Source organism: Bactrocera neohumeralis, chromosome 3, assembly GCF_024586455.1.
Source record: "Bactrocera neohumeralis isolate Rockhampton chromosome 3, APGP_CSIRO_Bneo_wtdbg2-racon-allhic-juicebox.fasta_v2, whole genome shotgun sequence".
NCBI lineage: Eukaryota > Metazoa > Arthropoda > Insecta > Diptera > Tephritidae > Bactrocera > Bactrocera neohumeralis.
Genome location: NC_065920.1, coordinates 8,027,406 through 8,040,456, shown reverse-complemented (window position 1 = coordinate 8,040,456; position 13,051 = coordinate 8,027,406). Strand labels below are relative to the sequence as shown.

The 13,051-nt window shown below is 31.3% G+C and overlaps 1 protein-coding gene across 4 annotated transcripts in view; it reads right to left on the bottom strand.

Moving 5' to 3' along the window:
* The window catches only part of LOC126752225 (uncharacterized), a 119,931-nt gene that overhangs the window by 19,151 nt on the left and 87,729 nt on the right, over positions 1–13,051 (bottom strand). The window contains exon 1 of one of the 4 annotated variants that reach the window (XM_050462878.1): positions 12,710–12,917. The exons of the other annotated variants lie outside the window; for them this stretch is intronic. The gene's annotated coding sequence lies outside the window, so the exon portion shown is untranslated. Of the gene's footprint in view, positions 1–12,709; positions 12,918–13,051 lie in introns of those variants that run through there. 4 annotated transcript variants of the gene reach the window in all.

The window sequence follows — 13,051 nt, the reverse complement described above, 5'->3', positions numbered from 1 at the left end:
CATTCACACCACACACACACATGCAATCACACATTTGCTCTGCAATTAGTGGACGACCGTGCGACGGACCAGGCAAACAAACCATTTCACTTGCCACTTCAATTGACTGCGTTTAACTTGCCACAACGGCCTCAATCACCTTGGGCAACTCACCACTTAGTGCATGGATGGGTACATACAATTATACATACATACACACGCGTATTCACACATATTCGCTAACTTATTTGGCTGCACTACATATTAGCTGGCCGGTCATACTTTTCTTTATATCTATCTTTGAAGTTTCCAATGCATTTCTTTTCATTTAGCTTTGTTGTTGTTATTGTTATTTGTTATTTGCACGATTAGACTGCCGACATTTCATTTTCATGTAGTTGTTGATGGACAGATTTCACTCAAAAACCAATATTTATTTATTTTCGTTTTGTTGTTGTGGTTGTTGTTTGTGGCTGTTCGTCTCGGTTATTTATGGTTCCAATACTGGTATATGCGCCACTCCTGATTTATCTTGTAAAATATGCCTGCGAGCCGCACTATATACCATTTATATACACAGCTATGTCCATATGCATGTACATATTTAAGGCCATACATACATATGTATTTATGTATATAAATATGTAGCAAGTTGACCGTTGCGCGTCCACATTTTTCTACCATTTTAAATATTACGAACTTGATTTAGTTATTACCGTTAATTGTTTATTTTTATAACTTGTGCCATGACATTGAAAAAGAAATCGCAACATTTGCCTTGTGAGGTTATGTGGTTGAATCTGGAGAAGTGGCAGACAAACAGCAGATATTACTGACAAAAAGCATTTAACAACAAGCCTACATATTGACTTGGCCTTACAGACAATATGAAAAGTTGAGACAATACTTTGGCGGTTTCATGGTATAGTACAAGTAGTAAGGGGGTTCGAACCTTGCATCCAGTAACATCAATATTTTTTCTAAGAGTTTTTTTTTCAATGATAAATCGCTGGTTGAATTTCTGGCTTCTCATAAAACCGATGTACAACCAAGCTATTTTAGAATTAAAAGGAACCACTGTTTGTTCAAGAAAATCCAGAAGAATGGTTTTATGTTTATGAAAATTTAGGTTATGTCCAACTTTTGTTCGAACTTTTTTCCTTGTATTTTCCACTTTATGACTCTATAGCTTATAGTGAGATAAATATTTCTTAACTTAAATGGATAAGTCTTCGTTGTATACCTTTTCAACTCGAAGTTTTTTCAGTGCCACGTGTAGTTCTAGGTTAAGTTAGTTGGCTGATCAAAGATCGCACATGGACTGCTATATGTAGTCCTATATGAAGCCATAAAAAAGAAGAACTCCTGTGTTCGAACTTATAAATTAGCAAACCGCGTAGTAGCCAAACAAATTTGCACAGACCTTCAATTCCCATTCCCGCCAGTACGGTGCAACATCTGAAGGTATGCGCTCCCAAGAGTTTAAGTCTCCACCTTTCAAACTCGGGACAGTCAAGAAGGAAGGTTTGAGATATTTCGTCTTTATCTTCTTCCATTCAGTGTTTGCAGATGACGTCTGTTGGGATTCCCAGCCTTACTGCGTGGACGCAAATATGGCATTGGTCTGTTAAAAGTTCCACAACTTGGGAGAGGCTCGCTTTACTGAGGACCAAGAAATCACTAGATCTCTTGCGATCGATCTTGGACCAAAAGGCTTTTACGACAGCGCATATACTGACGGTGGCCCATCGGAGGTCAAGCTTCTCGAAGCTCAGCTATACAGTAGTAGAACAGAAGTGTTCTAAATTCAAATAAATAATTCATGCCTTTCTACGCGAAAAAAAACAGTAGTGGAATCATGAAAAAAGAGGGCACCTAGTTAAAAAATTTGATTATTTATGCCATCAGAAAGAAACGTCGGAAACCATATAAAACAATAAAAAAAAACATCAGCCTCGGAAGAGATCAACGCAAAACTACTCAATGCTGTGTAAACTGACGTTGAGAAATACCAAAAGCTCCATCAGGATCGGGAAGAACCTCTGCGAGCCTTTCGATACCAAACGAGGTTTTAGACAAGGCGAACGAACAAGTGCGACTTCTTTAATCTGCTGCGGGAGAAAGTAATTCGAGCTGCAGAACTAAACCGAGAAGGTACAATCTTCTATAAGAGTGTACAGCTGCTGGCGTACGCCGATGATATTGACATCATTGGCCTTAACAATCGCGCCGTTAATTCTGCTTTCTCTAGAATGGACAAAGAAGTGAAGCAAATGGGTCCGGTAGTGAACGAGCACAAGTAGAAATATCTCCGCATCAAACAACCAGTCGACGCACTCACGGCTTGGCCACCACGTCACTGTAGACAGTCATAACTTCGAAGTCATAGATAATTTCGTCTATCTTGGAATCAGTATTAACAGCAACAACAACAATGTCAGGTGTGAAAGGCAGCTACTTGGACTCACATAGTTTGATCTCCGGTATAAGAGCTTTAACTAATTGGATATTTAATGGCGACTGCCCAGCGGCAGCGCAAAGCGCTTCAATCCACTATGTGCTTAGCCTTACTAACATTGAATTGAAGAAGATAATTGAAAACCCATTAGCTAAAACTTTCAATAAATCTTATCAAAGTAAATATCATTTAAAAGTACCGTTAAATTATTAATAATAAATAATAAATGCGGAAATCAATTCGCGCACCTCTGTGACCGGAAAGTCAATAAAATGCAAGCAGTTAAAATGTGACGAGGTCATTAAGGGTGCATGGGTATCGGCAGTGTTTCGGATTAAGCTTAAAACTGCAAACAATAGAAATGATCGCCAATTATTGAGCGAATGTGGTGGTGGTGGAGCGTGGACGCCGGCAGCGACAATATAAAGCTTTTCCTTTGCAATGAAAGTGAAAAGGTGAAACAGGTAAGAGATAAAATGCATAAAAAATAAAAAAAAAACACACACACATACATAATTTTATCTTTCGCATATCAATAAGCGAAAAAATCCGAAACCTGCTGAAATTCCAGCGAAGAAATCACAAGTAAAATGATGTTTTCATGCAAGCAAAAATGTGTCGCGTCTGCGCCAACGAAGAAAACGTCACCTGGTCAACGGGCAGCAGACGCCTCCAACTGGTACCGTGCAGCCACAACAACAGTCAGCACAACAGCCAGCTTGTGTCTTGCGGGTAACTCAACGGTTTATTGGATTTTATGGGACGACGCTGGCCGTGACTCGTGACTGCGCAATTGTGGTGGAGGCTGTGGTCTTATGCCGTTGCGCAGCCGCAGCCGCAACGCTGTGCGGTTACAAAGATGGTACATTTTGTACACATGCATGTATGTATGTTGAAAAGCATGCGCCAAAAAATGCAACAACAACAACAACAACCGGGTTAACCAGCATCATCGTGTACGCATGAATTGCGCGAAAGTCTTGGCGGCGGCGATGAAGTCATGAAATGCAACAACAAAACCAAAAATGCGTAAACAAACAAGGCGTAAATAACAAAGCGTTGCTGCTAAGTGACAAAAACAACAATTACAATAACAACAAGTGTAAGACGACGAAAAAAAATATATTCAGAAATGTTTGTATGTACGTATGTAGCGAAAATAATCGAAAGTATTTGTTGTCGGTTGTCGTGCCAACAATTTAGTTTTATTTGCTTTTGAGGCGATTTTTTCTGCTTTTTTGGTCAAATAAATTAAATAACTTTAAATTTTTTTCATTTATTTTTTTTTGCTGCTAGCAGTTTAATGTCCACGTACAATGTAGCCAATTGTTGCAGAGATGAGCCAGTTTGTGTCAATAACAACAACACCAAAATGGGTGGAATAAGTAAAATAATAAATTGCAGATTTGGCAACCTGTCACTGCGATATGTTGACTTTTCTGATGTTTACGAAAATATTTCAGGAATTAATAGCCATTTAAGAGGTTTACATAACTCTGTTGGCTTAAAGAATTAAAAATGGGTATTCATAAAAAACAAGAAAACAGATTGTTCTAATAATATTTATAAACTGTTTAAAGATAGAAGAATAAATTGTGAATACATGAATCCATGTGACTTGACATCGAAAAAAATTCTGAATTTCAATCAAAAATTCTTATGTCAAAATAGTCGTATTTTTTTTAAAGTCGGTAAGCTGTTTTTGAATTCTTATATACTTATACATATTTCTTTGTATTTTTTGAGAATATTATCAATAGTAATGTACACTTGTGCTCACATAATTAAGTCACTGCATGGCAAGATCACGTTCCAAGAAAAGTCATATGGGAGTGTTATCAAAAGTATAAAAATATTGCGTAAATAAGGGAATAATTGTGTTTTTCTAGAGAAACGATTAAGAATGCCTTGCAATATATTAAGAAGTATAAAATCTTTGAAAATTTTCCACGTAAAACACCGAGAAAGACAAAACCTAACGACGTTAGACAAATATTATGGATGAGCAAGTTGGATCCCATTTTGATGTCGATAGAAATTAGAGCACAAATGGAACATAAGATGGTGAACGTGTATCAGCACAGACAGTCCGCCATAGATTAAAGGAAAACTACGTAAATGGGCGAAGTGCACGACTCAAACTGAACGTATCAAGAGAAAAACATAAAAGGAAGGCTTACGTTTGAGAGAGAGCATCAGCAAAAATATTCATGATTCTGGGATCTATTGGCTTGGAGTGATAAATCCAAGTGTAATGTCTTTGGGAACGATAGTAGACAAAAAATACAAAAAATATACAAAAAAACTGTGAAAACTGGTGGATCATCAGTCGTGGTATGGGTATGCTTCACTTTATATAGGGTAGGACCACTTGCACAAGTTGAGGGCAAAATGACTGGCAGTATGTACATAAGTAGACATATTAGCATAACAGTTAAGTCGAAATTACGCCAATGATTTATCGCTAGCTTCTATTTTTCAATAGGATATCGACCAAAAGCACTGCTCTAGGGCTAAGTATTGGCTACCAACGAATCACATTGAGTGTATCGAGTGGTCTGCCCAAAGCTCGGACTTAATACCCATAGAGAATTTATGGGGGATTTTTAAGATTTATTATATATACTATTTATTATATATTATACTATCAGAAAATAGGGATTTCAACAAATATAAGTCGTACTGAGATTTTGACTGAGAATTTTGATTGACAAAAATTTACCAAATTTCCTGAAAAGCTAAAAATAATTGTGCAAGAAAAAAACTTATTTGATTTTTTCCTATAAATTATTGGATTATGCTCAATAGGTGCTAACACAAAAGTAGTAAATCTTTTCACTTTGCGCTTTTAATCCTAAAAAGTTCAACCATGCGACCTCAGATAGCCGTTAATTTTTCTCTATCCATTTTTGTTATTTTACCTATCGTTTCCAATGAGTTTCAAACTACTATGAATTTCTGTGTTATTTACTCCTATGTATGTACATATTATATGGGAAATCGAAAATCACAAGGTACCATCTTTTCTGGTTATTTCGAACTATATTTTCACGTAATCTAAGAAAAAATCAAATATTTAAAAGTTTTTTTTTGTCCCGCCCTAATAAACAAACTAATTTCATATTAAAAAGATACCTTGTAGATGAGAGTCAAACAAAAGATTTATACGTGCCCTAACATTATTAGAATGTCTCTAAATATGAAAAGAAGCATTCGCCGGAGACTAATGCTTGGCGAAACGAAGTAAACTATAAAAATTTTTAAAACATTCTTGAGATTATTCAAAACGAAGCTGAAGAAAAACAAATCAGTTACTGTAGCTCAAACCATTATTTGTTTGAGAATTCTCGCTTCTTTACAGCAAAAGACCAGAAACTCTGGAAGTATCCAGTAATTTGATTTTTTTAACTGTGAGAGGCAAGCGGAAAAACTATGTAGCAAAAAGGTTAGAAGAATTACGACTTCAGAAAATTTATTTGAACCTACGCTGGCTCAAATTTGGCCTGCACTTTTTTTAAACAAAATATATAAGAGTCATAACTTTTAGTTTTTAATTTAGTATATACTATATACATATGTATGTATATGTATAAAAGCATATAGAAGTCCGCAAAAATATCAATCACTAACCAAAAATGTGGCATAAACTTTACTTAGTCGCAATACCGGCTATGGTGCCAGCGAAACGGATGCATTTCGCACGCAGTCGCTTTATTAAAAACAGTAATTTTCCAATTGCGTTAACAGCGACGCGCCTTTCGCGCTTTTCGCGCCAAACTTGTCAGCGCCTGAGCTATTGCCGCAATCCGGTATTGACTTGGCTTTTTATATTTATTTCTTGGCGAATTTCGCAACAAGTTTGTAAAAGTGACTGAAAAGTAAAATGTCCCAGTAACCGAGTCCCGAATACGACAACACCAGCAGCAGCAGCCTGCAACCAGTAACAACTATAACAGCTTAGGAGCTCAGGCAGTAAGCAGCAAGTTTTTAATGTACTTTTCCACAGGTTAAAATGTGTTATTTTTATATACTTTTTGCACATTTGCTATTTGGTCCACCTGAAAAGTGGCAAACATCTCTCAAAACGCAACAACAACAACAACAACAAAAAAGGTTCGAAACAAAGTAGTTAACGGTATGAGGAGGAGGTGAAGTACCATAAGTATTTGTTGCCGGTTCAATGAAGCTGATTGCTGCCACTTACTTTTACTTTAGCAACATTTTCAATATTGCAGCAGCTACAACAACAATTGCCATAATTACAATATCAAGAAAAAAAAGCGTCACTTGCAGTGAGTGTGTTATTTGGCAGCGCTTATGGCAGCAGGTTTTACTTGTACTCAGTCACATTATCTGCATAGTCATCAGCAATAACATCATCGTCATCATCACTGTCATACAAATCAGCTCTACAGTAGCAGCAGCGCCAGCAGCAGCAGTGGTCAAATTACCTCCTTTTGGCGTAGACGAATTCCTTTTACATGGCAGTTTGTACAAACTGCCAAAGCATGAGCGAAAGACTTCAAAGAAAAATTACGAGCAACATCTTTAATGTGCCTGCTGCAGGCATTTCGCTGCCAAGCCTTGGTTAGTGAAATTTTTGCGAATTTCAATAAAAAAAAATAAAGATATTTTCCGAAAAAAAAATTTCATAATTTTTATTTATTAAAATTTTCTAAAAAATCTTTATGATTGAGCTGAGCGTGTGGCGAGAATTCGCCCGCAAACGAAAGGCGAAAGCACGCAAGTCATCGACTTGACGAAAGAAAGTATTTAATGTTGGTATAAATCAAGTGTGTGGACAATCAGCAATAGCAACAACGAAATTAAATAGCAATGCAGCAGGCAGTTGCTGCACATCCGTGTTGTTCGTCGGTAAAAATCAACATATTTGCACTATAAATCACGCTAACCAAGTGAGTGGTGACGACTCTCGTAGAAGTTTGTTTAAGTGGTTAGTGAGTGCTGGCAATTGCGGTAATAAAAATGCGGTAGAAACTTTTAAAGCAAACATGCGTGCACTAAAAAAGTTATGTTTGAATATTGTTGTTGTTGTTCTTTTTTACTTTCAAAGTAAGCACATACGTAGGCGTATATTGCTTTGAAGGCAGCATTTCACCTGATTCGTCTAAGAAGACATTCATTTCATATTGACTACATTAAAGTAGATTTGTTATTGCACATAGTTCTCTCAGGTGTACAGCGGCTAATTCTGAACAACATATCAATGATTTTCCATTGGTGTTAGCCGGTGGTGCTTAACCTTTTTAAATGTGTGAAAATTTGCTTTGCTTGAAAAAATTTGTATGCGCAGATATTAACTGCTTTACTGTCATAACTTTCTCAGACCACTGCGGATAATACTAAAGATTATTTCAAAAATTTTTGAACAGTCTCACAACAATTTTCCAACAGTATTTTAAAAATTTTTCAACTGTACATCAAAAGTTTTTCAACAGTATCTCAATAATTTTCAGCAGTTTTCAAATGTATATTAAATATTGTCGAATAGTATTTCAAAATTTTTCAACACTGTTTCAAAAATTTTTAGCATGTTAACAATTTTTCAATAGCATCTCAACAGTATCTAACAGTTTTTTCAATATATCTCAATAATTTTTCAGCAGCTTTTCAAATGTATCCCAAAAATTGTCCAATAGCATTTCAAAATTTTTCAACACTGTTTCAAATATTTTTCAACAGCATGTCAACAATTTTTCAACAGTTTTTCAAAGGTATCTCAAAAATTTTCCAACAGCATTTCAAAATTTGTTTAATACTGTTTCAAAAATTTTTAAACACTATTTCAAAAAATTTCAACGGTATCTCAACAATTTTTCAATAGTATCGATAATTTTTCAACAATATCCCAACAATTTTTTAAAAGTATCTCAAGAATTATTTGAAAATATCTCAACTGTAACTCAACATTTTTTCAACAGTGTACTTTTTCAGATTCTAAAACTTGTCCAATAGCATTTCAAAATGCTTTCAAAACTATTTCAAAAAATTTTCAACAGTATGTCAACAATTATTCAACAGTATCTCAACAATTTTTCGACAGTAATTCAATCATTTTTCAACAGTACCTCAAAAAATTGTCCAAAAGCATTTCAAAAATTTTTCAATATTATTTCGAAAAATTTTCAACAGTATCTAAAGAATTATTTAACAGTATCTCAACAATTTTTCAACACTATTTCAAACATTTTTAAACAGTATCTCAACAATTTTTCAACACTATTTCAAACATTTTTTAACAGTATCTCAATAATTTTTCAACAGTATCTCTACAATTTCTCAGCAGATGCCGTTTTTTTGATAAAGTAACGCCTCTGATATTAATTATTATCAGTGGCAGTGCCACATTGACTTTGAGGCCACTGACAAAGTTTTAGCATTTTGGGTTCCGAATCTTAATATCTCAGACTGTTTTCACCATGGAATGTAACTGAATAACGAGAAAAACTACGTTCTTTTTTAATAAGGAATATATTAAATTATTTCGTTTTTTATAATTTTTTTACAGCAACCTACAGTCAGATATGTCGATTGGTGAAGCCAGGAATTCACTTGCAGAGAAGATTAAATGAAAGAATGAAATTTTAAAGCAACAGAAGTCAGTATGAAGAGTATTCGATTTAGTATGAAATCACTACTGACAAACACAACAATATTCTCTCTTCTTCTTATTGGTATATATAAATTTACAGATCTACTCTACCAAGTAAAAACATAAAAGAATTCGCAGTTTACATTGCATTACACATAAAGTTAACATTATAGCCAATTTTAATTAACTAAATGCCATTCAAAAGCAATAACAATAAAAATAGCCATTTTAATTGCCACACTTCATTTTATCGACGATGATACTGAACTACACAGTGTTGCAACCAGCTGAAGGGTATGATATTGCCATTTGCAGGCAATTTATGTGTCATAAAAAATATTTATACAAAATCATAACAAATTAGAAGTGAGAATGTTTGCAACTAATTTATTTGAAAACCCCATTTTTCATTGTTAAAACATAATTAAACTTCATGTTTAAAGAACGTGCATGCAAATTTTGGTATTAATGTGTGAAAAGCTAAATGCAAATTAGCTGTCAACAAATGCACAACAGCTGAAGGGAGACGTTTTCAGAATCAAAATAATAACAATAAAAAATTCAAAAAAAAGAAAAAAAATAAAAATAAAAAAGGAGGCACAGCTGTCGCTTTGGCATGGAGGTGCACGTGTATACATGTATGCAATTTGCTAAGAAAATATGCAAATATTTGCGAGTGCATAGAATAATGCTGTTTGCTTTCATTATTTATTTTGTCTAAAATATGCACCAGCGCTTTGACGCATGCGCAAAATATGCGATTGTCATGCAAATGCTGCGCATGCGCAAAATGTGGATACAAATAGTATACAACAAATATCTGCATAGCAAATATTTTTTTAAGAAAACTATTGCAGACTCTAATGCAGTGAACTTTTGCGCTTGATTTTCTTAGAAATCCAAACATGCCCGTCCAATTTAAATTCATTTCTCTTTTTTTCAACCGTCATACTTATATTTCAGCTCGACATCTCACAGATTCTAACAGTTAACAGCAGTAGCTAGAGCAAACTGTGCGTGCACATTTCTGTATGCAGATCTTGTAGAGAAAAAAGTGGGCAAAACGTGCACTGCAAATGAATCGCATGCTTAAGTGGCTGACATACATAGACTTTTGCGGCTTAGAAAATTGTGGCAAGTAGTATTTCCTAAGCGGTATTTTAAGTAATTGCTTGACAGCGGTCTGATTCATGGGTGAAAATTATAAAATTTGGTTGCTATTGTAGATTTCTAGTAAAATTATATGCAATTTAGAGTTAATTTTAAAATTAAAAAATTAATTAAAAAATTATTTAAAAAAAATTATTAATTTAATTTTAAAATTAATTATAAAGTTAATTATTTAGTTAATTTTATAATGAATTATAAAGATAATTATTAAGTTAGTTTTAAAATTAATTACATATATGTATGTATAATTACTAAATTAATTATTTACACGGATTTTTTCAAAACTAATTTAATTCAGCTATTACTTTTTATTACAAATTTATTTCATATTATTTAAAATTCATAAATTTGCATAATAAATTATTATTGTTTTTATTATTATTATTATTTATATATATATTTTTAGTGCTCTTTTTTTATCAAAAGTTTTGTATTTATTTACTTTTTATTTTCTATTAAATTTTTGACAATTTAAATATTTATTTGAAATCGTTAGTTTCTAATTTCAATAATATTTTTTCTTAAATTGCTAAATATTATTTTACGATATCAGCAGAGAAAAAATCATTAGTTAACAATGAAAAAGAAAAGTTTCTTTAATAATTAATTTTATAAAATTATTAATTAAAAAAAAATAGATATAATTAACAAATTTTTAGTTTATTTTTTTTCCAAAAATCGTTTCAGATTATTTCAAATCAATGAAATTCATTTAAATTATTTACAATTTAAAAAAATTATTTGATTGTTCTTTATTTTAATTTTCAATAAGTTTTTTTTATTAATTAGATGCTAAATATTATTTTAAGAAATAAAGAAAAAAACTTGTTTATGTCAAACAATAAAATTTTCTTTAATTAATATATTTTATAAAATTATTAATTAAAAAAGTTAAACATACTTAACAAATTTTACAAAATCACTGAATTTCTATTATATTATTTATAATTCAAAAAATTATTTGCAACTATTTGTTTTTAGTTTCAATAAAATATTATTTATTTATCAGCTAATTTTCAGTAAAAGTAAATAAAAAAATAAGTTATTAAAAAAATTCAATATAATTATTAACTTTTTATTTTGTTATTTTTTCACCAAAAATTATTTAAAACTTAAAAAAATCATTGAATTTTTTAGCAAAAATTATTTAAAACTTTGAAAAATCATTGAATTTTTTAACAAAAATTATTTCAAATTATTTTAAATCAATTAATTAAGTAACAATTTAAATTACTGTTACAATAATTATTATTTTTGTTTTTCCTTTTTTTCTATATTTATATTTTTCAATCGAATTTAAATTATCTCGCTTTTGTTCAGTATTGCTCATATTTTTGTAATAATTAAATTTTTAATTTTTTAATTTAAGTTTAACGTCAAGAAATTATTGTTGTTCTAAGTTATCAAACTTTTTAAAATCAATAAATTTAGTCTCAATTTAACTAACTTTTAAATTATTTATTTATTTTTATTTTTTGTTTTACTTTTATTCTATATATTTCTATTTTTAATTTTTTTTAATCATAATATAATAACAATAATTTAATTAGTTTAAATTATTTTGTTTTTATTTTAATATAGAACATTCTTTGTAAGAATTTAATTTTTAATTTAAGTTTTACATCAAGAAATTATTATTTTTTAAGTTTTATTCATCCATATGTTATTTTATTTATGATTTGGTTATCAGAAAAACAAAAATTATTATTATTTTAATTCATATTATTTTAGTCAAGGATTTTTTTCAATTATTAGTTATTTTAAAGTCATATTTTTTTATTAAAATCATTACTTTTATTAAATTATTACAAAATATTAAATGGTTTTAAAATATTTAATTAGTTTTCAAAAAAATTCAAATGAGTGTCTTGCTTTTTATGAATATGTATTAATTATATATATAATTAAATTCAATTTTTTATAGTTTTTTTATAATTTTATTGTCTTCTAAAGAAAATTTTATTAAATTACGTACTTTATTATTTAATTTTGTTTCATTTATAACTTTATGTTTTTAAAAATTTTTTATTGTACTTTATTTTATTCTAAATTTTTTTGCTTAAGTTTACTATATTTTATATCTTCATTTTTTTTATAATTTTTATCAGCTATTTTTTTCTTTAATCACTATTTCGTCAACTAATTTGGTAGTCTTTTTTTATAATCTCTCCCTTGATTAGTTTTATTTATTTTTTAATATTTTATATTATTATATTTTTTTATAACTTCATTCATTTTTTAATAATTTTTTATTCTGTTATAATTTTACTTTAATTTCCATTTCAACCAATTTTGTATTGATATTTCTTTCATCATACATGCCTCAACCCTCAAGTAGACTACAAATATCGTTCTGCTCATTATTGAGCTTTGCTTTGAAACGCTATTAAACACTTCAATATTCACAAACACTATGCCCACTCAACAAATGAAGTCCTTTTCACGCCTGTGCTCACACACAATCACATCGAAATCGCAAGGATATTCACCTTTTTTGTTGTTTTTTGTAAACCGCTGCTTTATATTCGAATGAGTTTTTTGTTGTATCTTTTTTCTGTTATTTTGCACAGTTCCTTTTTAGCTTTTACGTATCAAAAGTGAAAAATATGCAGTTATATTTTTGTTTTTGATTTGAAAACACTGCGTGAGTTTCAGCTCAAACCATACGCAACGCAACACTTTTACCAACTGAACGCCCCAACGATTTTACCACAGTTTATAGCTGTCCCCAAAAAGCGCTTCGCTCACGCCAACATCACATTACCACCACACCACAACGCCATCGTCCACAGCCAGCACGAACATCAGCTGCGCCAACGTGATCATCACAC